At 39.6% G+C, this 22,567-nt stretch overlaps 1 long non-coding RNA gene across 2 annotated transcripts; it reads right to left on the reverse strand.

Annotated features, from left to right (window-relative positions):
- Window positions 1-6,147: 6,147 nt before the first annotated feature.
- LOC147012725 (uncharacterized) lies at window positions 6,148-18,506 on the reverse strand. 2 transcript variants are annotated; one of them, XR_015051043.1, is made up of 8 exons: window positions 15,449-18,506; window positions 13,840-15,307; window positions 11,429-11,542; window positions 11,160-11,298; window positions 7,991-8,093; window positions 7,659-7,813; window positions 6,448-6,502; window positions 6,148-6,341 (listed from the first exon to the last, which is right to left on the reverse strand). It is a non-coding gene; the product is annotated as an uncharacterized LOC147012725 (long non-coding RNA). The 2 variants fall into 2 exon arrangements; XR_015051042.1 differs by having other exon boundaries at window positions 13,840-18,506.
- Between the last annotated feature and the right edge of the window lie 4,061 nt (window positions 18,507-22,567).

Raw genomic sequence — 22,567 nt, forward strand, 5'->3', positions numbered from 1 at the left:
ACCTAAGAGACAAAGGGGTGTCGGACATCAATTTAGAAAAAAAGTAGATGAGATAATTGATACTCTGATGGGTATCGGTTCAACTATTCTTCAACATAAAGACCTAATTGGTTCAACTGCTTCTGCTGTGGGAAATGTAGTGGGTGCTATAAAGAGTATAAAAGATGCCCAAAAGGAATCTCATAAATTACAAGCAATAAAAGAAATTAAGAAAGGCAAAACTCAGTTGTCTCCCCAAGAACGACAGAAAATAATTCAAATACTTGGGCCAGGGTTTCAAAAGTTTTAACATCTTTTTTTCCGAAATAAATACAAGTATGGAAGCAATTGATAGTATCTGTCATTTGGATGATACCATTGTCATCTCAAACTCTACTAAAAAAGAAGACTACTTCAAGGTAAAAGCAATAACTGGAACAGACTGGAATGCAAATGGAACAAAAAGTTTTAAAATAAATAATGAACAAACTTATTTGAATCTAGCCGAAAGTTTCGTGTAAAATTACATATAATACACTAAGGCTGCGACTAACACAAACGCTACACTCGTAAATGATTTCTTCTGGAAGATGTTTGATCGTATTCGTTTGTACATTGCAACACAAGAAGTTGAAGTGGTTGATTATAAATGTCTCTGCTACATCTGAAATGATGAAATTTACACTATATTCATTCAGTGATATAATGGGAAAGGAGGCTGTCAAAGGTTTTATTCCTGATATGTCAACCGGAACAAATACAGACCCTGGATATAGTCAAAGGAAAGGAATGTGTAATGATGATACAAAAGCAGATAATAGTTTTACTGTGGCAGTTCCTCTTTAAGGTATATTTGGATTTTGTGATCATGATAAAGTTCTGTATGGTCTTTAAATTAGATTTCAACTGCAAAAGAATGATAATGAATATAGATTGCTTTTTGGTGTGGCTAATGTTTTTGCCGCTCAGTATAAATTTCTTATTGATTAAATTAGTTGGTGTATTAGTGAATATACTCCTAATCTTAAAACAGAAGAGATGGTGAATAGAAGACTAATAAACTCAAAGAAACCACTCAGTGTATCATATCTTAAAAGAAGATGCCAACACGTTAAACTGAACCAAACCACTTACACGTGGAATTTCGGTGTTCTGGAAGGAAAGCCACGATATCTGTGACTCATTTTTTAAAAAAAAAAAACAGATGATGATACTGCTACTGATAAGAATAATGCATTGCATGATAATGCTAAGGTGAAACAACTTCGTGTTTCTCCAGATGGAACATTTTATCCACGAGATAGATTGGAAATTAATTGGGAAAAATGATTATGCTGAAGCATACAAGTCTTACCAAAAGGTGTGTGAAAGCAATGGAAATAAAGAACCCATTTTGGATATGACAGCATTTAAAAGTCTGTATACAATCTATGCGATTGACCTGAGTGCTCAAAAGGAAACTATAAACTCTAATCGAGTGGATACTTCCCTATACATTGAAAGAGGAGAGAGCGAAGAAGTTGATACATATTGTTTGCTTTTGGAAGAAACAGAATTATAGATTAATACAGATAATGGTGGTATGATTAGTCTCACGTAATTTTTTTGATAAATAAATGAGTAGTAAAGTGCCAACTGGGGTATATGTTAATCAAATCAATCTTCATAAACTATCATCTTGTGTTCAAAATCAAAAGCCTTGTATGATTAACGTTAATACAATTCAGAGAAAAGGAGCAGTAAGAATTGATGTTTTGCTCACAAGAGAACAGGTGAAAATCTTGAACGATACTGGCTCACTTAAAATTAAATGCCAAATCCAATGTTGAAGAAATATTCAATAAGAGAGACGAGTTGAGGATTTCTCCCATTTCTATTTCCTTTATTTGCTGGTTTAAGTGCGGCTGGAGCATTGCCGGGTGGTATTTCAGCAGCGGTGAAAACTGCCAACGAAAGGAAGGCTCAACTCCGGGCTCAAAAATAATTGGAAAGACAGAACAAGGAGTTGGAGAAACAAATTAGTGGAAGTGGTGTAATTGTAGAATTTGCTGAAAAACTTGAAAGTCTGCCTGATAAAGCGAGAATGTTAGTTGGAGAAATGCTTTCTTCTATCGCACAAGCAGGTGTAAAATTAACTAAAAGGGGTAGTGGATTATATATTTTTAATAAATAAATGAGCATTGATGAGTGGTTTAAAGAATTTGAAAGAATACAACATCAAATTTAGAACTTGTCAAATATTAAGAAAAGTAAAAATTCATAATGTGGTTATTTGTATGAAAGATGAATTAACAAACTTGCCTAAATATATAAAGAATATTATTATGAACTTAGAAGATAATAATGGGAACGGTTCTCATTGGGTTTGTATTTTTAATAGTCAAGACAAATATTATTTTGATAGTTTTGGTCTTCCACCACCTGTTGAAGTCATAAAATTCTTACAGAATGGTGTTGATCAAACTTTTCAAGTCCAAGAATGAAATTCCAAATGTTGTGGTCAATTATGTCTATATGTGTTATTTCAACTCAACAAAAATAAAAATTTTAATGACATTTTTTTAATCTAATATAAATGACTTATGTTGGTAAAGATGGTTCTATCTTTGGTGTATCCCAAGAACTGGATATTGATTTTTTTTTTTCAAATTATTACACAAGGGCACAGGCTGAATGACAAATATTGTATAGCAACAAATATTAATATGAAAAATACTTATGAATTAATAAATTATCCAATCCCACCTGATGCGAATGACTGTGAGATTAAGTGATTTATCACAACATATATCCTTAAATAAAACGGCTTTGTATTCCAAAGATACAGAAGTGTTGATTTTATCTCCAGGTCATACAGAATTCACAGTTTCAATTAAAATAAATTTTTTATAAAGAAGTGCGTATCGTTTGTGTGAGAATAGAACAATGGGGATATGATAAGAATGATTTAGGGTATAATTGGTCATTTAAATTTAACCTCGAAGACCTGGAACAATTAAATCAGTCTCGAAAAGAAGAATATTATCCACTTGGTGCCGAGAATGAGTTTTATGGAAGCACGATTCGCAAACAACAAATAAAAGAATTTAAGAAGGGTAAAATCCATAATGGTTTTGCCATAGTTTATATCATGAAAACACAAAGAACAGCATTATATATAATAAGGAAGGAAATACAAAATGATTTAACTCTGGGAAGATGGGGAGGTATTTCCTGTCATTATATTAATCTGTCATATATTTCTAATACATAAATGACAGCAAGAAGGCTTCAAGAAAATGATCATTTCTGTGTACAAGCATACCTTCAAGGAAAGGGTATTCGGTATTTTAATAAATATGTTCTACAACATAAGAAAGGTATTTTCAATAAAAGATTGGCTTTATACTGATGTTAATAACCCAACAACTTTAGATTTAATTAGAATGTTAAATAATGAAAAAAATTTAAAGTTAAGAAAATGCAAGGCTCTTTTAGAAATTCAGAAGAAATTTTATTGGTTTCCTGGTGTAAAAAAATATTTTGGATGTATGATATTCTATGGGGTGAAAGTGATGCAATGATAGTAAGGGATGAGGAAGGAGTTGAAGAAATTGAGACAAAGGAGGAGAATAAGAAGAGAGAGGAGGAGAAGGAGAAGAGAGACAAGGAGGAGGAGGAGAAGGAGAAGAGAGAGAAGGAGGAGGAGAAGAGAGAGAGAAGGAGGAGGAGAAGAGAGAGAAGAAGACAAGTGAGAAGAGAGAAGGAGGCAAGGGAGAAGAGAGAGAAGGAGGCAAGGGAGAAGAGAGAGAAGGAGGCAAGGGAGAGGGAGGAAAGAAAGATAATAAGTCAATATAAAAATATGGAAACCAGTGAGATGAGAAAAACATTGGGGGTATTACAGAAAATAAATAAATCTCAAAGCACCGAGGAGGAAAATAAAGAATTGGCAAGTCCATGAGATATATTTGCATCACGACTATTAACATCGTTTTCCTTGGTGTGATTGACCTTCAATTGAAGTTTTACATTTTTTTCTTAAATAAATGGAGGAGAGAGTGAAGACATTTCTGAGGATTCTTTATGTTTTAAAAATTAAGATTCAAATGTGCATGTTAGAAACTAAAAAGGTTTTCGCACTCTGTAGGAATTTTTCTCATAAATAAATGAGTTATTGTCTCAAATGTAAAAAGAAAACCAAGAGTAAAAATATCTCGTATGTTCAAAGTAAAAATAATAGGGTTATACAAAAAGGTACATGTTCGGTGTGTGGCTCAAAAAGAGTCAATTCCCAAAACACAAACGTGGGGGAGATATACAAATGTTTTTATCAGGAAGTAAATTTACAATTACTGGAATACCAGGGGAATTACATCTACCAGGGTATTCTTTCTGTGGTCCAGGAACAAACTTGAATAAAAGATTAGATGAGGTTGACAATCCTAAACCATGGAGCAAACCTATCAATAGGGTTGAAGTGTGCATGAGGCACGATATTGATTATGGAAATACCACAACGTTGGAAGAAAAACATGAAGCCGATAGAGAAATGTTGTATAATTTGTCTCTGATACAAAATCCAACCTTGAGAGAAAAAGTTGATAGGTTCATCGTGAAGAAGATGATCAGTGCTAAATTGAAACTTGGGCTTGGAAATTAAAAAAACTTATAGGCTCTAATGATGTCATTACGATTGAAGAGCAATTAGCTGATGAATTACATAAACCAATAATCACAAAGTTTCATAGAAGGAAGGTTTATTCCAAGGAAGTTGATTATATCTGGTCAGCTGATTTGATTGAACTCAAAAATGATAAGGGGTGCAAGTATGCTTTAACCGTTATTGATTTGAGGAGTAGGTATGCGTGGGTTGTCCCTTTAAAAAATAAAACAGGTAATACTCTTATGTTAGCCTTTCAACAGATATTTATTAAAAGCAAGAGAAAACCTAAAAAATTGTGGACTGATGAGGGTACAGAGTTCCACAACATAACATTTATGAATTTTCTTGAAAATAACAACATTGCATTATACAGCACCTTTAATGAAGGAAAAGCGGTTGTTATTGAGCGTTTTAATCGTACTTTAAAAGCGAGACGATATAAGAAATTCACTCAACTCCACATTTACCTCCAGAAAATAGTGTTTTGTCAGATTCCTCCAGCAGATTACATTGTGTGTTTGAACTGAAAATTAAATATAAACAATAATGAGTCAAGGACACACACACACACACACACACACAACAATGGTCATCTTTAATTCAGGATATTGTAGATAAGTATAATGATACGATTCACACCTCAACAAATACAAAACCATCAGAAACATTTACAAAATTAGAATATGAAAAAGACATTAATGTCAGAAAGCCGAAGTTCAAAGTTGGTGATATAGTAAGAATATACAGGTGGAAATCTCATTTTGAAAAAGGTTATGCAAAGCGATGGACAAATGAACTTTTTTAAAATGTTGATGTCATAGATAGTTCCTTGGACTTATAAGGTATATGATTTAAAGGGGAAAGAGGTTTTAGGTTCATTTTATTCAAAGGAATTGCAAAAGACAAAGAGAAATTGAATTTTTTTTTGGACTCCGCCCCTTTTTAACTCTGCCCCTTTTTGACTCTGCCCCCACATACCCCACCCACGCAAACCCCACCCACCCACACAAGCTCCACCCACCCACACAAGCTCGACCCACATTAGCCACACCTACATCCATCATATCCACATAATTAGTGATTAGTTAATTAGTTTATTTAATTAAAAAAAATTGTTCCACCCACACAAACCACATCCACACAAACCACATCTACACAAACCCCATGCACACAAGCTCCACCCACCCACATGATCCCCACCCATCCACACAAGCTCCAACCACACAAGCCCCACCCACACAAGCCCCGCCCACACAAGCCCCGCCCACACAAGCCCCGCCCACACAAGCCCTGCCCACACAAGCTCCAACCACACAAGCCCCACCCACACAAGCCCCGCCCACACAAGCCCTGCCCACACAAGCCCCACCCCTCCCCTTCCCCTTGTGCGCCCCCACCTTTGACCCACCACACCCCTTCATCCCACCCCACCCTTCCCCATACACACAGGGAGGGAGGGGGTGGGATGAAGTGGTGTGGTGGGTCATTGGGGTAGCTCACCTACCCCACAACCCTAACCCCCTCCCCCCTCCTTTGCACTTCCTTTATTCTTTTTTTTATAATTAAGAATTAAATAATTGAAAGCAAAGCAAATATAATTAATCAAGATTGAAAATATTAAGCATTTTTCTTTGGGTAAATATTCAGTTGCGAGAATGGACGATCTTTCCCAGCAGTCTACTTCAGATGTCTTTCGATTTTGAAACTCGGACATCATATTCTGTTTAAAACAAGAGGAACCATATTAGAGAATTTAAAGATGATTATATAGTGATAGTAATAAAATAATAAATAAATAAATAAATAAATAATTAAAAAACATTTACCTCCAGAGATAGTGTTGTGTCAGATTCCTCCAGAAGATTAAGTTGTGTGTTTGAACTGAAAATAAAATAAAAATAATAATGAGTCAAAGACACACACACACACACACACACACACACACACACACACACACACACACACACACACACACACACACACACACAGACACACACATTGCTGGAATTATAGATAGATTAGTATTAGACGCAGTGCCAAAGGATATGCATTACCTCTCCCACTCATTAAACTCCCTGCATTATCCACAAACCTTGCCCATTTCCTTTCACGATTCAATTCTCCACCGCCTTAACCCACACCCAACCCCCTTTCAACCTCACCTCGCCTCCAATACAATCATCAACAGCTCCCCAAAGCATGTGCACTCCAAAATGTGATCAATGTCGCAGAAGAATGTTTAATAGATACAAGATGCAAATACTTTATCCTCCCCGAGCTGAAGCTTCAACGGTGCCTTTCACATTGAGCATAATTTTTGAAAATCTGTCCCATACCTTTTTGAGATATCGTGTTATAATATCGTTTTGGGTCCAATCACGCAATGGTAAAGAATCACTTTTAAAATTCCTGCATCCACATACGGATCTTCAACAAAATCTAATCAATTCTTCCTTGTCACACGCCCAACCTGTCCACCAGGTTTCTTCCGAATCCATCCACAACTTTTTGAGATATTGTGCTATATATCGTTTTGTCTCATCTCTCAATAGTGAAGAATCATTTTTTAATTTTTTTTTAATTCTAGTATCTGTTTCTGGATCCAGATCTTCACCAAAAATAAAGTAAATTTTTCTTTGTCACACACCCAACATGCCCATCAAGTTTCGGCAGATTCCATCCCAACTTTTTGAGATATCGTGCTCTATATTGTTTTGGCCCGATCTCTCAATGGTGAAGAATCCCTTTAAAAATTTTCATATCCGGATCAAGATCTTCACCAAAATCTAATCAATTCGTGCTTGTCCATCCAACTTGATGGACAGGTTCATTGGACAAAACCTGTCAACCAAATTTCGTCCGAATCCATCCATAACTTTTTGAGATATCATCCTCACAAACAAACAAACAGACAGACAGACCCCGATGGAAACATAACCTACGTCTACTTTCAGTAGCAGAGATAACAACAAAACTAAAATGTTTCATCAGTTAGGAAATTGAGGTATAGATAGGACACAGGCAGAAGGTGGCCTACCCTTCTCTCAAGATGTGTCTTTTGACTGCTCACATCCACCATGTAAATGCATGCAGACAGGACAGCCGGATTTGTGACCACGTTCAAACCAGCGCATGCTTCGAGATGCAGCACCCCCCACCGGAACTGCATCAGGAGTCTCAGGACGCACAGTTCTTAGTGGGATTTAAAGGAACAAATGAATGAGGAGACAAGAACTTAAACCGGTTCAATCATGCTTGGTGTCTGAGACGTAAACGGATCGGACACATATTAATCATCATACGCTAGATGGGTGATGGGGGCCTGGGGGTTACTTTTAGCCTCAGCTTTTGGGGATCGGGATGTCTCACTCTGATGTGGTATCGAAGGCACTTTGATCGTTGTTCTTCTGATCAAAGTGATCACGCCTCCAGTGAATTGCTTTCTTCAGCATCAAACGCTTCTCGCCGTTCCCTGCATGAGCACAATGAGCATCCAGTAATTATTATACCGAAGAAACCGCCAAATGGCCGATGTGTCTTGGGCGTCCACGCCGGATGTGGAATTCCTTCGAACTCTGCAAGACCGTCATTTATAATTGCTTTCTGCCACGATGTGCTGCATTATTCAGACCCGGACTACCCGCGGTCACTTACACCTGTCGGGGTCACTTACATCTTATGATGGAAGCCAGGGTTGGGGTTATTGTTGCAGACATAGTCAAGGCTCGTGGAAGAGATACAGAACAAAGAATGGATCAGGAAGCAACAGAACAAATGGAACAGCAGTAAGAGAAGTTGGAAATGCCAACAGCAGGGTGGAGGGAGAAAACAGACGGAGACAAAGTACGAGGGATGCTGTAACAATGAAGGGTAGACAAGGCGGACACAGAAGCAAATTTTTGGGAGGGATAGGGAGTGTTTCAATGGGTGTAGAAAAGATAATGGTTTAGGATGGTGGTCGATTTGAGATGATGGAAATCAGCTGTCTTGAACACCTGCAGGGAAGAAAGAGAATGAAGAGAGTGTGGAAGTTGATCCCTCAAATGGGAGGGGGGGGAGAAGGGGTGAGCAATACTTCTGGAGAGTATCTCATTTCAGACACCACTTGTATGGTTGGGGCTAAAATGAGACAAATAATTTAGAGGCGACGATGATGACGAGAGGAGGAAAAAAAGAGCAGAGCGGTGTTCGAAACGAGATGCCCGCAATAGACCACAAAACGCCAATGTTGACCCAGGGTACACAAAGTAAAAAACGGGATAAAACAATTGGTTCATGCCTGTCTGTCTGTCTACTCTGTCTCCAAACGTTAGTTTATCATCGACAAACAACTTATTTAAATTGAATGCTATGTTTTAAACATGAATCGGAACACTAATCGGACTGTGAATCAGAAAATGAACCTGTAGTTTTATGGTACTTTGGTTCTGTGTCTGTTTGTGGTGAGGATGTTGAGGTCGTGGAGAGATTTACTTACCTTGGCAGTGATATTCGTGTCTCTGCTGGCTGCGAGTCAGAGGTCAATAGACGTCTGGGTCGGGCCTGGGGAGTCATGGATTCACTGGATCATGGGGTGTGGCGCTGCCAGTACCTGTGCGGGAGGACGAAAGTCCGAGTCTTCAGGTCCTTGGTGCTTCCAGTCTTGCTCTATGGATGCGAGACTTGGACTCTGACCAAGGATCTGAGACAGAGACTTAATTCCTTCGGTAGTAGGTCTCTTCGGAGAATCCTTGGTATCGCTGGTCGGATTTTGTGTCCAACGAGTGGTTGCTGAGAGAGACTCGGATGAGATTTGTTAGCTGCATAGTCCATGAGAATCAGTTGCGGCTGTATGGACATGTGGCTCGTTTTTCCTGACGCTGATCCTGCTCACCAGATTATCTCAGCGAGGGAGTCTCATGAGTGGAGGAGGCCAATGGGCTGACCACGTGCCTCGTGGTTGCAGCAGGTTGACCGGCATCTCAAGGAGATGGGGATGGGCCTGGCATCTGCCTGGGGGATGGCCAGACGGAGGCCCCTCGAGTACCGGTGGAAAGTGGACGCAGCAACGCGTTGTTCTGGCACATGCTCCCATACCTGACCTGACTTTGGTTCAGAATTTATCCCGATCGCACGTGTGCAGAGAGGAGTGCGATAATATCTTTACCCTGTCTGCCTGCCTGGCAGTCAAAAAAAATTAAAATCATTCGAAACAGTAATCTTAATGTTTTTATGGATGTTATAAAGGACACAAACAACAGACATGAATATCTAATGTAATGGGTTAGACAGGGTGATGTAATCGACACTGTGTCAACGGCAGTAAATTCTGGAATTCATTTTTGTACGACTTTTAAAATCTTTATTTTATATAAATTGAATTATATGCTTGAACACTGTAGAACACAAATCACCTTTTTGGCACTTTCAAAACCCTTCCGTTTGGCAGTATTCATCAAAATGTGATGGCATCACGACCAATCAAGTTTTCCGCTCGCAGACCCTGCTTGTGTTTTTGTTTCTCAAGACTGTGTGGGGTAAGATGTTATATGAACTCTCTTGTTTTTGAACAGTAATCTCTCTCGTTCCTGAAATTTGGCTGAAAGAGTAATTTGGCTGAAGCGATGGCTCATAAGTTGTGGACTCGTCTCATAAGCGAAAATGTTGGGGTTTGATTCCCAACCTGACAATAAACTATCATCTTGGTGCTTTGCAAGCAGGGTGTTGCATTGAAGTCATTGTCCCTTCTGTTCAACATTCGCTGATGAGTGTTAAAAGTCAGACAGTAGCGATCACAAGAGTAGCCTCAACAGGGACAGGGGATGAAAGGAATTTTTTTTGGCAAACCACATTTCAAAGTTGGCTTCCAATGCCAGTCGCAAACTGGGCATTCTGCGACATACAAAATCGTTTCTTGGCACACCTGAACTCCGATCCACCGCCAATGCCTTCACCCACAGCTTGATGGAGTACTGCTCCCCCCTCTGGGCTGTCTCCACTGCCTCACATCTTGCTCAGCTCAACGGTGTGGAAACCAAGGCCTTTAAGATTACTGGAATGTCCCTTGATGAAGCTGTGTCAATGGGTTTATCACTTTCCTATCACATACATGTCGATGGTCTCTCTGTCTTCTTCCACTTAGTTTCTAGTCTTGCACCCTTTGCTCTTTCAGTGCTTTGTTTTCCCCCAAGAACCCCCCTCCCCCCACCCTCAGGTGTTTGCAGGGTGAACACGGTTCACCACAAACCCCCTTCTGGTGAAACTCCCAAAATCCAGAATCAGTCCTCACCTCCACTCATTCGTTCCTCTTTTTTTCCCCCACCTGTGGAATCAACTTCCACATTCTCTTTAATCTCATTCTTCTCTCCAGGTGTTCAAGACAGTTGATCACCATTCCATTAATTTCAGTTACGGGATTATGTTTCGCTTTCTACCAATGACATTACATATTACCATTTATTTATTAATGACAGTTACATTCAAGTAGACATACATTAAAAAAAAACACAATTACCAGACATTTATGTAATATATAAAGCTCTTTAAACCACCGACTCACCAATCCTCCATCCATTGGGATCATACTCTGTGCAGAGTGTTGATGCTGCTTAAGCAGTCTCCTTGGCTATTGGGCACAATCTTGGGCAGGTCACCACTCCAACACAGGATACCAGCAAGCTGGCTCTCATTTTGCCAACCTCAGAAGGATGACAGGCAGAGTCAACCCGACCTGGTATTAATTCAGCAGCAGAGTGGGATTGTGAACTCAGGATGCTACGAACACAAGCCCACCACCCAAACCATTAAGCCAACACCAGGCATACTCACTGACTGATATTAAAGATCAGTGCTTTCCCGGTGATGTAGAAAGCTGAAATATTTCGTGCCAATGGACATCGAAGCCAGTACATCGGGAAAAATCACAGAACCATCGAAAAACATCTGAAAATGAAAATATAAATAAATGAATTTTTTTAATGAAAACAAATAAATGAAATGAACAAATCAAATGCAGGTGAGTGCCCCGAGACAATGGGGAAACACTGTTCGTATGCTGACACAATGTGTAAGCACACCCCACGAGTATAAAAACAAACCTCTTCCGGAAACGGTCAAATGTCTTCTTCTGCCTCCTTCTTTCATGGACATCGGCATATTTATAGATTGGAGGAAAACTTAATAACCCGGCAACTTTCAGTCCTCTTTTTTTCTCGCCTTTGGAATAAACTCCCTCACTCTATCCATTCCCATTCTTCCCTCCAGGCCTTCAAAACAGCTGTTCACCACCACCTCTTATCTTCCCCCATCCAAATCCTCGATCTTTTCTACCCCCGACAATCCACCCAAGCCCACCTCCTTCAAATTCCCTGCTTTCCTTCCTGAAAGTCCCTGTAATGTCCATCTTCTATTCCCCATGTTCCCCGTCCCATCCCTTTTTCTTCCACAGATCTCCTAATGTCTCTGTTCCGCACTGTTTTGTCCTTCCCACTCCCGCCCCTCTTGTCTCATGCCCCCCTTGATGTGCGTTGTGTGTTAGCTCTCACACGAGCCTCGACAAGGTATACAAAAAAAAAACATCAACAGAACATTCATCAACATCAGTTCAACAAATATTATCAAATTTCACTTCCAAGGTAACACTCTTATTTCTAACTGTTAGCCACTCTGCAGTGCAGTTCATTTCTTTATGTGCATAGCAAAATACAGTAGTTATTTCAACGATTTCAGCAATTTTCGTACTTTAGGGATGTATTCTGGCATCAGTCTTGTAATCTCTGAAAACCCTCGATAATAAAAGGTACGGCTTTTAAAATGGACGTAAGTGTGAGTTGAGGTGACAAATATTGAGAAGTGTTATTAATAACGTTACGATGTGTTTGCATGCTTGGTGTTGCCTTAATGGTTAGGGTAGTGAGCATGGGATCTTTGGATGCTGAGTTCAAATCCCACTCACCCGTTGAATTAATATCAGGTGGGGTTGACTCTGTCTGTCATCTTTCTGAGGTTGGCAAAATGAGAGCCAGCTTGCTGGTATCCTGTGTTGGAGTGGTGACCTGTCCAGGATTGTACCCAATAGCTAAGAATACTGCTTAGGCAGCACCAACGCTCTGCACAGAGTATGGTCCCAAAGGATGGATGGATGTGTTTGTGAAGTTACATAAAATGGGGTGAAGTAAACTGGGGTATAACTATACTTCAATTTAAATAAAACTGATTTTAAAGATCATTTAAAAAAATATTCCAGAAGTTTAGTGCAGCTGAAGTAGTCTTACACACCACCCTTATACACTACCTTATTTAACATGTCCAGGTACTGCTAAACAAAAGGGTTTTGAAAGTGCAAAGAAGGTGATTTGTGTTCCATCAAGTACAGCTGATAATTCAATTTCAATACAATAAAGATTGTAGAAGTTGTATGAATAAATTGATTCCGGAATTTGCCGCCCTTTTACCGAATTGCGGCAAGAGATTGGAGACGTTGTAAAAGAAGAGGCCAAAAACAACATCCCCAAAGCAAACAGAATGAAGAAAGCTCAATGGCTGTCAGAAGAGACAATAACTATTACAGACAGAAAAAGAGATGAAAACCAAAGGTGCATCATGAGAGGACATTCAATGGTTAAATGCTGACTTCCAATGACAAGCTAGGAAAAACAAAGAGATATTTCAAAGAGACATGTCAAGACATATAAAGTGACAACAGAATGGGGAAAACAAGAGATCTTTTAAAAAAAAAAGAGATCAGAGAGATCACAAAAAAGTTTACAACTAAGATCGAGGTCCTTAAGAGTCGAACAAGAAAGGATCTGACAGAAGAAACACAGGTGAAATAAAGATGGAAGGACTATACCGAAACTCTATACAAACAAGATAGCAATATGATGGTAACATTCGAAGAAAGAGAATCTGAGCAAGAGCCAATAGTGATAGAATCTGAGGTACGGAGAGCCTCGAAAAAGCTGGCAAGTGGAAAAGCACCAGACGCTGACAAAATTCCAATGGACCTCTTTAAGGTAGTTTGGGGGAGGGAATTAGAATTTTCACAGCTATCTGTACACATATCGGGAGCAGGATCATATGGCCTAAAAGGTGGAAGTAGTCAGTGTACATACCATTGCCAAAGAAAACGGATGCTAGAGAATGTTCGAATAACCAAACCATTGCCTCGATTTCACGTGCGACCAAGACATTACTAAAGATCATTCAACATGAAACAGATTTTATTAAGGGAGAAATACCGGTCGAGCAAGCAGGTTCCAGAAGAGGAAGGGGTACGAGAGATCAAATCCCAAATCTGAGGTGGATCATGGGAAAACAAAGGAATATGTGTCTCTGTTATATAGATTATAGCAAAGCTTTCAATTTTTTTGGTCATGAATTGATGTGGATGATGGTGAGAGAAATGGGGATGTCAGAGCACCTGGTACGTGTGATAAGAAACCCGCTGTGCACCAAACAAGAAGCTGCAGGAAGAACAGAGTATGGAGAGACGGAATGGTTTGGAATTGGAAAAGAGGCATCATCATGGTTAACAGGCATCACAAAGGTCCATCTTGCCTCTTACTTGTTCAACCTGTACAGTGAGTACATCATGAGGAAATCAAACTTGGATGACATAAAGGTTGGAGTCAGGTATTGAAGGAAGATGAATCAACAACCTAAGGTATGCTGACGATGCCACTCTGTTGGGAGAAAGTAAAGAGGACTTGATGAGATTGCTACAGAGAGTGAATAAGGAAAGTGAAAAAGCTGGTCTTTATGTAAACCTAAAAAAGGTGAAAATATTGTCAACTGAGAAGATCGATGTGTTCAGATTGGAAGATGATCACGTGGAAATAGTGGAAAGTTTCATCTTCCTGGGTTATAACATTGAAGTGAGTGGAGAACGTAAAGGATAAATTAATTGACGGTTTGCGCTGGGGAGAACAGCAAAGTCAGGATCGACAAAGATCTGGAAAGACAAAGATGTGACAAAACAAACCAAGAGGAGCCCGGTGAATGATCTGGTATTTCCAGTTACAACATATGGATGTGAGTCATGAACAGTGAAAAATAAACAAAGAAAGAAGATTGACAGTTTTTAAATCTGGTGTTCGAGACAAATGATAAAAAAATCCCATGGACTGCAAGAAGAACCAACAAATCAGTGCTTGAAGAATTTAGAACACCATATTCGAGGGCAAGTCAAAAAGTGTCTGCAATGTTTCATTTGTATTTCACATTTACGTGTTGCAAGATTGGAAAAGGTCTCATTTTTCCATTTGCTCATCCTGCTTTTCAATACACATGGTCCAGCAGTGTACAAGATTTGGTAAACCATCATTAAAAAAAAAAAATGTCAACGGCTGCATGCAAAGCCGTTCACAGCCTACTGCATTCACCTCGTCGTGGTTTGGCTTCCATAGTGTGGCGACCAGTACGAGGCTGGGCGTTATCATGCAGCAAATGAACACCTGATGTCTGATGACAGCCTTCATCTGCATTTTGTTTGAATCGCTGACTTCAAATTGTTACGCAGCATATCACTATAACCTTCCACTAGTTAGCGTGATTCCCCTTTCTTGATAATGTTCAAGGATTGGACATTGAGAATCCCAGAACACCATAAGCACACCTTTACCAGCTGATGGCGAACGAGCGACAGCATGATGCTCTTCCTTGGTGCACGTAGAAAGTGACGCAGCGAGGTTTGCAGCACGATTACACCTGAACAAATGAGTGTCAGGTTATCATGCCCACGAAGCAGCGATTTGCACGCTCAGTGATTGCAGCACCACCAATGGTTAGCAGTGTAAACAATTCTAGGGAAAAAAAGACAGACAAAATTGTGCACACCTTTTGACTTACCTTCGCACATTAGAAGGGAAGCGCTGAAACTGTCATGCTCTGAACACGTAATGCATGCAGAAAATGAAAGTCTGGAGAAGTCAACCAAGCAGGGTATGGTTGAAGGAAGAAGAGGAAGAATCAGACCTTGTATGTGCTGGATGGATGGGGTAAATGCTGCAACCAAGCTGTCTCAGCCAGAGCTTCGGGAAGCAGAGCCGAGGATAGGGATGTTTGGAGAAATCTGATCATGAATGTTACCAGAAGTCGGCCACGACTTGATGGAACGAGATAACTAGATAACTTACACTCTGCCATAATATAATGTATTAACCCAAACTATGATGTACTGTATAAACCGACACTATGCCATATTATGATATATTAATCCTTACTATGATGTATTATGCTATATCATGATATATTAACCAACACTATGCCATATTATGATATATTAATCCTTACTATGATGTAATATGCCATATCATGATATATTAACCCACACTCTGCCATATTGTGATATATTCACCTCCACCATGCTGCACTGACCTGCACTGACCTAGGATGTATTGCATGTTATAATGTCGAATGTGCTGTGCTGTGCTGTGCTCAGTTAAAACAGTCTGTAAGGTTTACTTATCCACTTAAACGGACACACTCACCCCCACGCAATCACGATGCCTTCCATAAAGCACGCTCCGCATGGACACACGACCCTCTCATAAGACATGCAGAAAAAGATCAATGAGATGGATGGCGGTCAATCAAAGAATGTAATATTACATTAACCAAACTTTAACCTATTCGAAGTTCAAACTGCACAGCTGTAATTAAAATGGGTATGAGCGGGACGAACGAAGGGAGGGGTGGGGTGTCATGAATATGGGGTAGGGATGGTGTAATGATGACAGGAGGTAAACGGTTGTGGGTGTACTGAGCACGTGATCAGAATGGAAGCATGCACGAGGTGATCTGCTCGTAAAAAGTTCCTGTCGGTGAGAAACAAGAAACAGTTAGGGCAAAGAGTTGTAATAAAAACGACATTTTAAATTATCACAACTGCACGGATGTTTGTGTTGCTTTTCCCCTTGTTCTCCGGAATGAGTAGGGATGCAAACCTGCAAGGTGTTGGAAGCCGAATCCGACGATGCAACATATGCAGACAAATCGAGGATATAGCGCACCACACCACACCACACCACACCACACCACAACACAGCAGGTGTGTTGTTTAAAATGGATCTGGAAGCTTTGGCGTTACCAAGTAAGGTGCCTGTGAAAGATAACAAGGCTGTACAATTTGCACCATCATTTGGGTTAATGAACTCGGGTTGTTGTTGGGCCTACGGCCCTCGAGTTGCCCTCATGGTTCTTAGTGGATAACCACCAAAATGAAGTGGTGGGAGGGTGTCACGCTCCTCTCGACAAGCCATGCAGGCCCGTTCGCTAACAGGAATCACAAACGTCCATTTTCAGCCAAAGGGGACCCTTTTATCCTCCTACTCCAGTGCTTTGTGCATCGCATGTGCTCGCAAAACACCCTGACCTTAAATTCTTGACTCCATGAAAGAGGCAGCAGTCTCTTGGGAGTGGGGTGGTGGGTGGTAGGAGAGGGAGAGGGAGGAGGTTGGGGGACCATCTCAAACCCTTTGCATCGGACGAGCTCATCCCACTAAAAGCGATAGATCGGACAATACAGGAAACGGTTGTATGAGATAATGGCGATGGAACGCCTAAATAAACCGCCTTGCACACGGGAGAGCTGGTTTTCCCAGCATGCCCTGGGGGGGGGACAGACATCGCTGCATCCTGGAGAGTAACAGTACCAGCGTCGGCTTTATGAAATGCGTGTTATTGCTCCCAGCGCTACCTTCCTCCAGATCGTTCGGATACACACAGTTGGTTCATTGCTTAATCAAACCTGTTCCTGTAAATACTGCACAGCGATGTTTTTTCCTTTTCCCCTCTTGAACCAGTTATAAACGTGCATCGATTATCCAAAACAATAGAATTGTGCTTATTTCAAATCACCATGTTGCTCGATCATACATCCCTGTTAAGCAATCGGATCCTGGGTTCGATTTCCGACGGAATTGGATCATGCTAAAACTGCTGTCGAATTAAGTACCATGAGGAGTGTTGCATCTCAGAGCACTCCCTGGGTTTTGTTGTTTTTTTTTTAAAAGCCATCAGGCTCAATCAATATCATATACAGTAGTATCAATATCATATAGTACTAGAATATATGACCCATCACTTTACTGACAGAAATACCAATCTTTGCTGTCCATCCCTCCATCAGGACCATACTCTGTGCAGAGCGTTGGTGCTGCCGAAGGAGTCTCCTTGGCTATTGGGCACAATCCTGGATGGGTTGCCACTCCGCCACAGGATACCAACAAGCTGGCACTCATTTTTGCCAACCTCAGAAGGATGACAGGCAGAGTCAACCCCACATGATATTAATTCAACAGCCAAGCAGGATTTCAACTCAGGATTCTCAGATCCCAAATCCAACTCCCTAACCATTAAGCCAACACCAGGCATAATCTTTGCTGTGATGGATAATCAATAGGGCAAGAAGAAAAAGGATTCCTGAGAGTGCAGAGATAACCAGCATCACAAGTTGGCATTTACAGTTTCACCACGTGTGCCCATGTACCAATGAAAAAAAAAATGGAGAATTTTTTTTATTAATTTTGTCACAAACCTTCCTGGGAGTTTTCTGAGTCCACCATAGTTCAATTTATTGAAATCCGTTAATCCGTTCTCAAGTTATAACATGACAAGCAAACAAACAGACAGACACGGCTCGTTTTATAATATAGATCAATATCATATACTACCAATATAATGTAGTATCAATATCATGTAGTATCAATGTTATACAGAATCGATATCATTTCGAATCAATATCATATAGTATCACTATTATATAGAAAAAACATTATATAGAATCAATAAAATATAGTATCAATATCATGTAGTACCAATATCAGACAGAATCAATATCATATCATATCACTATCATATAGGATCAACTTCATATCGTATCCATATCATATAGAATCAATATCGTGTATTATATTATCATTATCATATAGTATCAATATCATATATAGAATCAATATCATATAGTATCAATATCATGTAGAATAAATATAGTGTATTATCAATATCATATACCATCAATATCATATAGAATCAATATCATGTAGAAAAAAATATTATATCGAATCAATAAAATATAGTATCAATATCATATAGTACCAATATCACACAGAATCAATATCATATCATATCAATATCATATAAAATCAATTTCATATAGTATCCATTTCATATAGAATCAATATTGTGTATTATCAATATCATATCCTATCAATATCATGTCGTATCAATATAATTTAGAATCAATATCATATAAAATCAATATAATACAGCAATATCATATAGTACCAATATCACACAGAATCAATATCATATCGTATCAATAACATATAAAATCAATTTCATGTAGAATCAATATCGTGTATTATCAATAGCATATCATATCAATATCATATTGTATCAATATCATTTAGAATCAATATCATATAAAATCAAAATAATACAGAATCAATCTAATATAGTATCAATGCCATACAGAATCAATACCATATAGTACCAATATCATATGGAACTTTTCCACATGCTTTTCACTTTCCACATATGAACTTTATAAACTGAATAATGGCAGAGCATGTCTCCTCCTGTACATCATGCATGAACACGTACATCAACATTTTGTGAAAGAATTATTATTCATCATCAGTGTGTTTCATCTCATGGTCTATAAAAGCCTTAGCCCTTGGATTGACCTGCCCTTTTGAAAGGGTCTATATTTCAGTCTAAACACTGCCCAATGATGGCCATCCTGCTAACAAAACTGAAAACTAAAAACATTTGCCTTTTTCGATTATAATGTGTTTCAGTCAGTGGTGCTCCATTATGCACATGCATTGACTTGAAAGGTTTCCTGGAATTAGTGGTCGTGGAAGCTCATGCTTTTGAAAGAATGCTCGGGGTTGGCAGGTTGTGAACGTTTCTGTAGCTAAGAACCAATCCTGCCTGGACAGGTCATCGCTCCATCGCAAGGTGTGGACGTTTTCACTGAGTAGCCATGGCATTTAAACCAGTGAGGGACAAGCTAAATGGCTCTACGCACTCCACCACGTAACCAGTCATTCTATCTTGATATTATCAGCAAAAAATTTTTTTATCTTTTTTTCTCCACTAACGAGACTCCAGTTGATTCTGTGCCGGGAGGCCAATGTGTTTCATCTAAGCAAGAAGACAGCAGGCATATGTCAGACCGACATGCCTGTCATGGCAGCCGGCATTCTGGAACACATTTCTAGCCAAGCTCTGTCGCTTTTGCATTTTTACTACAAGGCCCAATGGCACTACCCTCTTTGTCCTTGTCCTCACGTCACTCCCTTCGCCTTCTCTTGCTTCAGTAATTATGGGCTTCGAGCTTTTACTTCTGCGAGCATGTCTCCAATGTCCTTGGAGGCGTATTGGGAATGCTGCACATCGAAACTTCAGCTTCTATGGCATGTTATGGAACGGCAAGGTCTCCTTTTCAAGACCCTTCAAGACAACCGATGGCAAGATACTCGACCTAACATGTTTCAAAACATGATTTCCAACCAAAAGTAATAAGGAGCAGAGATTCAGAAGCTCGAATAAGAGTTTGTGTGTTTTTTATGACAACCAATTTGGCAAACCCTACATCAGTGCAATCTGATAAGTCTTCCGAGATAACTCATTGTCACATTTGTTTTTGTAGCCCTAAATCAGCAGAATCACAAGATTAAGAAACTTGAAAACAAGGTGAATTATTGTCCAAAAGCTTGTGCCCAGATCGTATTTGCAATGGCCAGCTGTCCTGTCATTTTTGCTCACTCAATATGGCTCACATGCTCAAGTTTTTCAGTGAGGAGGAAGTGACTTGAGAATTGCACCAGCAAGGCGAGTGAAGAAGGAAGGTCAAGATGGGCCAGTCTCAAACTTCAAAAAATAAGACCTCTGATTTAAGGAACACACACATCTCACGTGAAGTTTCTGCCGATGTGTGGCCATCTTCAGGTGTTAACAAACTACAAGGTCAATATTATGAGGAGGTTCCCTCCATCCCCTATCCCCCCCACCCTTCCAGCCTACAAAATGGAGGCTCATAGAGGGGTTCCACTGGTGTTCATATAATTTACTAAATGATAAATTTAAATCCATCTGGCACATAAAAATAAAATTTTGGGAAAAATTTGGTGGGAATATTTTTTGAGATTGAACTATCATTTTAAATAAATATCCCATGCACAAATTAGTTATGCCAAACTCGAATCAACGCATGGTTATACACACACACACACACACACACACACACACACACACACACACACACACACACACACACACATTATCAGTATCTTGTACCCACCTCATTAATATACATTGGTAATAAAGCAATAATATATATTTATCTCCAATACATTGGCATCGGTTAAGTCTTTGGTGGTTTGTAAGATACCCTTTTCCCCTTGAGAAGTTATGAACCTGCTACCATTTGTTGTTCAATTCCTACATGAAACTACACCTTTACAGAGACAAAACAACAAGCAGATCTCATTTTTCTCGATTCATCACTGAACAAGAGGACTGCTTGTTGGTCTAAATTCAGGAACAATTTGATAATTCAATGGACTAGGTATGGGAACATGTGCTGGAGCAGCGTGATCTACCACATACCCAATCTACCATTGGATTAGATGCAGCAACCAGAGGATGATTTATTGGCCGAGCTTCAAGTGCATCATTCATTGGCCAAGTTTCAGCAACCGAAGGATCATTCATCGGCCACGATTCAGCAACAAGCGGATTGTTCATTGGCCTCAATTGAGTAACAAGCTCATCATTCATTGGCCTAGATTCAACAAGAAGTGTATCGTTCAGTGGCATAGATTAATCACTCAACAAGTAGACAATCATACTTGGTGGAGTCTGAATTGCTGTTTCTCCGAAAATACTTTTTGACTGGAATAATTTTCACATTTTTGCATTCAATCCTCAGTTCGTGATAGGATTTTCACATTCACGCTGGCACACACCATCAGTGACTGTAAAATGATTCACTATCCATGGGACGCCAGTGTAAAACTGTGAGCAAATTGCAAGATTCATCAAAGCCTGACTTCGGGGTTCTTCAAAGGAACTAATTCCAGACATTATTTTGTGGATCGTTTGGAATAAAAAGACTCCACCCATCAACTGAAAACGAAATTTAACAAAATGCGATGAAGAAATTCAAATGTCAGAAAGCATTAAAAAAAAATTCGTACCTGTGAACGGAAGGGCTGGGTGACAGAGTACAAAAAAGGAGCACAGCAACAATGTGCCAGAGGGGCAATAAGCAGGGGAATTAACAAACATGAAAAGGAGGAAGGGAAGGAAACGCAGCAACTGACCCGAACGAGGCCCACAAGAGCACGTCGGTAAGACTTGGGCACACACAAACCCAGTGCAAAACATACCTGGAGGCACTCAACGAAACATGCAAACACAGTACATTATATAAACAAATTAACAACGATGAGCAAAAACTGTTATTACAATTACAAAACAGGTATCCTCACCTCAGCTTTCGAAGATGGCATCTCAGAGCAGAGAAGATTGCGTCTGGCCATGAAGGAACTGAAACCCAGTGAGACAACTACAAATGCACCGGTTTGCTTCTCGATACATCCCTGATCTACCATGTTACTAAATCACTTGCAAAGCACTTTTCATTCCACAAAATACATTCTTACTGGTGATTGGAAGAAACTATTCATGGCAATTTGCCAATGAGCTGCTGGGTTCTTTCTTTGATGCCTGCGATTCATTCTGCCTCAAAGCATCATGACCTCCATCACCGAAGGTGGACAGAGGTTATGTTTTCACCCCTGTCTGTCTGTTTGTTTGTGAGCAGGATATCTCCAGAAGTTATGGACTGATTCAGACGAAACTTGGTGGACAGGTTGGGTATGTGACTTTTTTATTCTTTCAAGTGATTCTTCACCATTGAGAGAGAGAAAGGCCAAAAATGATATGGAGCATGAT

Source organism: Eptatretus burgeri, chromosome 14 (assembly GCF_056783735.1).
Source record: "Eptatretus burgeri isolate ZD-2024b chromosome 14, Ebu_testis_v1, whole genome shotgun sequence".
Lineage (NCBI taxonomy): Eukaryota > Metazoa > Chordata > Myxini > Myxiniformes > Myxinidae > Eptatretus > Eptatretus burgeri.